Source organism: Myotis davidii, unplaced genomic scaffold (genome assembly GCF_000327345.1).
Source record: "Myotis davidii unplaced genomic scaffold, ASM32734v1 scaffold268, whole genome shotgun sequence".
Taxonomy (NCBI): Eukaryota; Metazoa; Chordata; class Mammalia; order Chiroptera; family Vespertilionidae; genus Myotis; species Myotis davidii.
In genome coordinates this window covers 636,893-641,746 of record NW_006383015.1, presented here as the reverse complement: position 1 = coordinate 641,746, position 4,854 = coordinate 636,893, and positions in this window count along the sequence as shown.

Below are 4,854 nucleotides of genomic sequence, written 5' to 3'. Positions count from 1 at the left end.
TGCTCGCATCAGCACCGGGCCCCAGCCCCGCGCCGAGGCAGCCTCCGCCGAGCTGCTCTGCACATGCTCAGACCGTCTCTCCAGTCCCCTGGGCGCCCGCGCGGCTCCGGGTTTTAGTCGCGGCCCCAGGGTGGGGTGGGGCGCGGGCACCGGTGGGCGGGGCCTGGGTGGAGGACCGGCCTGGGGTGCGAGGCCTCAAAGGGGCGGGGCCTCTGCTCCGCCCAGGCTACCTAATCCCAGGTGCCTGATTGGACCTTGACGGAACTTTCCCGCCAGAGGCACGTTCTCCCGCCCCGGGGAGGAGGGCGCAGTGCGAGCCTCCCCGAGCCGGGGGCGGGGTCCCAAAGAATCCGCTGCTGCAGGTGCGAGCCCTTAGAGGCGTGCACTTCGCGCCCTCTGGTTTGCTACCTTCCAAAAACACTGTTAGGCTTAGCGACATGATCTGCTAGCCACAAGATAATGAAACCCGTAGAAAATCAAAAGGCAAGGGAATGCTACCCTAAGAACCAAAAGGTAAATACAGGGAAGAGAAAGGGTGGATACAGAAGCAAAATCCACTAACGGGTGGATACAGAAGCAAAATCCACTAATGGGTGGATACAGAAGAAAAATGGTGGGAGAGGGGAGGCCGAGAAGAAAGAAGAGATCCCCCTCACTAGGAGAGGGAGAGTGGCCAACTGCTAAAGAGACAAATGTTCACTTCAGTTTATTCAAAAATAGCCTAATTTGAACTATTCTATTACCACCAATGTTTGCCCCGATAAAACGATGGTTTTTCCATACCATATATAGTCATATATTCATTAAACAAAAAAAGCACCCACTCTGCGCCTGACACCTTTGTAAGACTTGGCCATGCAAGCAGTGAGTAAAACAGATGAAAGTCATTATGCGAGACACTGAGTAAAATTGGGTAGCGCTCCACCTGTTCGGTAATTTACAAGCTATTAAGGTCAGACTTGCTGGGGGACAAAAGAACAACATGAAACCTCAGAACTCTACCCCTAACTCACCTGTTTCTTACATCTTGTGGAAAACATCCGCAAACCTGCTTTTAGATGAGGAAGGAGAGGCTTTAAACGCAGGAGAATTGACTCCAGTTTTCTTCAATTACTGTTGACTTAGCATTTTAAACGTCTAATACAATCAGACAGAAGTCATAGATTTTATTCTGAGAAAAGTCCACACAACTGGTCCTCATCCTCTGATATCTTGTGAAGGGCTGACTCAGGGACTTTACACACCGATCTGTGTGACAATGTACCACATGGCTCTGGAACACAAACACATGTATCAGTTGGTCTTAGATGTGGCTCTGTGCCTACCTGCTCAGAAACACTTGTGTCTTCTCGGTAGTCAAACTTTGTCTCTAGCTTCTGTGTGAAGTGGGTGTTCTGTACTTAGCTTGCTTAGTGAGAGCTTCAATAAATTAGATAAATGTGTGTGTATAATTACCCGGAACCTTCCTTCCAGCTGGCTACACCACCACCAAACCACCTGTATCACCCATCACCTTTCCAAGTTTCAGTTTATCTTCTGGATATTGTGGTTCTTACTAAAACCTGGAGAAGTGGAGTAAGACTACTGAAAAGTCCTAAGTAAAGAATCTATTGAAGGATTTTTTTCCGCATGCTCAGTGGCAGATGCGGGTAGCAGTATCCCTGCAACACAAAGAAAGGGAGACGACAGACACAATGAGAACAAAGAGCTGCTGAGTTCCACATTAGAAAGGAAATTGGGAATAGGCACAGGCTAGTGAAGACAACAAGAATTAACATGTCAAGAAAAGCAGTCACTCTAGTGCAAAAGGTATACACTCTAGAGGAGAGGAATAAACAGCCGGGTCCTCCCCCATGCACCCCATATGGCCTATAGAATACATCCAAACAACCAGTAGTCAAGCTTTAGAACTGTGTTTTCTAAGTAACACTCATTATAAAAGTCTTTGTTTCTTAAAAAGAATGCATTCATTGAAATTTAGACCTAAAAGAGAGATTAAAACATTCTGGCCTAAATTTCTATTCTGCAAATAGAAATGTGCCCTCTTCCTGTTTTAAAAGTGTGAAGTGATTTGTGTCTAGAGAAATTTTAAATCATTTCTTTCCTTCCTCTTTTTACCCCTTCTGTGAATTACACATGTAGACACACCAGAGGCACGAAAAATGCATACTGGTTTTAAGTTGGTATCCCCAGGATGCCAGTATCTTTAACATGTACATAATTAAAAGAGGTTGATGGTGTCAAGGTTTTAATTAAGCAGACTTGATTTTTTTTTATTTTGATGCAAATGTGTAGGCTTTGTGTTTTGAAAGAAATTTCACACATAGTTGCTCGATTTTAATTTTTTCCATTTTAAATGAAATGCACAAGGTGATTTCAGAGGTTTACAAAGAAGATATGAAAAATATCTACGTCTCATTAAAAACGTTATGCTTTACAGATATGTTTGAAACACCATAAGCTGATGAGAAACATCCATATGCCACGTGTTCTTTTAAGAGAGAAAGTAAACTTATTTTGACTTGTAGTTTTCTCTAATGATCTATGGACATCCAATTGATGCAGCCACAGAATTGCAAAAGAGCATAGTTTCTTCTTGAATTTGTAAATTGAATTCTCCAAGGAAACCTAGGAACAGCTCATTATTTATTATCCCTGTTTTATAGATGACCTAAGAAGGTGAGGGTTACTTTCCCAAGTTAAATCATGAAAATGACAATCCACAGCAGTTTCTAGTGGTCCAACCACTCCTTTCCTTATATCATCGTCTTAGAGTTCAGTTCCTCTCAGAGTAAGTGCCATGTTTGAAATGTGCATTTTCAATCAGTGCAGTGGACACACCTTAATATGAGCATCACTTTCATTCAAGTTGATAGATCCAGTTACTGCAAGAGAGAGTCACTGAATGTGTTAAACTGAGATCAAAGGTCCCTGACTGTGTTTTCCTGTGGATTCAGCCCAGACTACAGTGTTTGCTTTTTTTTTTTTTTTTGGCATCTTAATGGACATTCCTGTTTATCCACACATAATAGACTTGAATACTGTGACATCCCACTGCCATTGTGCAGTGCCTAGCACAGTGTTTAGCACATAACAAAGTAACATTGAAATAGGTTTTTGAAGAAGAGATGAATATGTAAACAACTCTCCAAGTTCTAGTTGAAATTTAGACAAGAACCTAATTATTTCCATAAAACTCATTTAGCAAATGGTAACAACACAGGAGGATCAAAAGGCTTTTTACAGACCCCATAATAATCAATTATTTCTCATCTCACCCAGTTAAAAGGTAGAAAAACACATGCATCTACTAGTAATTAGTGCATTTTCATGTAAGGGGATGATGCAGAGAGAAAACAAAAGAAAACATGACGCCAGAATTTGTGTAAATACAGGCATTCCTCATTTTATGTGCTTTGCTTTATTGCACTCCACAGATGTTGCTTTTTTTCTTTTCTTTTCTTTTCTTTTTTTTTTTTTTTTAACTGAAAGCAAGGTTACATGTCACTTCATTGTTGTGGCCTGGAACTGAACACACAATCGATATCTCTGGGGTAAGGCTCTAGTCCTCCTCTGTTCTGACCCCACCCAACTCTACTACTCTACTACCCATGTAATTATATCCTATAAAGTCACATGCAGTAGTAGTTATAATAATAATAGTAATAATAACAATTCTGTTTATTTGGCAAGCTATACTTGTCGGAGCCCTTTATAATAAACAGTTATTACATGTCTATTACATTCAAGTCACAATGCTAGATGGTATTTTAATAGTGAGTAAAACAGTGTCTCTGCCACCAAGACCTTATCTGGTTGGAGAAAAAGAGCATATGAGAAACTAACTATAGTCCAAGACTTAGTGTGATAAGGATCATGATGAAAACAACAGGGAGCAGACTGACAGCTGTCAGAGGGGAGGGCGGTGGGGGGGTGTCATTTATCCATCACTCAGGGTCTGCTGGTCAGCCCTGGCAGATCTCCCTCTCCCTTCCACTCTGAAAATAAATTTTATGATGCCTAAAATTGTTCAAGAGGAACCCCACATACAGCAGCATGGTGATTGCCAGAGGAGGAAGAGGCCACAGGGGAGATAAAGAGTGGTGGAAAGAGACTTGACTTTGGGTGGTGAGCGCATGATGAAGTATATAGATGATGTGTTATGGAATTGTACACTTGAAACCTGTGTGGTCTTATTAACCTATGTCACCCCAATACATTCAATGTTTTGAAAAAGATAATTAAAAAGGAAAATACAAGTTAATGGCATCAGAAATGCCCAAGAAGGAACAATTAACTTGGGGAAGACTTCATGTAGAAATCATACGTTATTTCACCTGGATCTCTTTATCCTGCTGCAAGCCTTTGGAGCAAGTGTGGTAGTCACCATTAGATAGGTTACAGAATATACTAAAGCAAGGATAGAACTAGGATATAGCACCCAATTCTAATTCCTAGCTAGTATTATTTCCTCGGTGGTCAAATCGCTTTGTTTTTATCCACTGCTATTCCCATTAAAATGAAATTTTTACAGTTTATCTTTATAGTAGCTGTTGGTGCTTAGTAAATGCCAGCAATTAGTCTAAGCCTATTATTCATATTAACTAATTTAATCATCAAACAACCCTTTGAGGTAGTTTCTATTGTTATCCTTATTTTATAAATGAAGAAATGGAGGCAGAGACAGGTCAAACAATCTGCCCAAAGTTACCCAGCCAGTAAGGGGCAGAGCCCGGATTTGAAGCTAGGCAGCCTGGACTAGTTCAAGCTCATAAATTGCAATATCTCTTTTCTGGTCTTAGGTAGCACCCAACAAAATACCCTGCTCTGGTCTTAGTGACTTATCAATAAAAG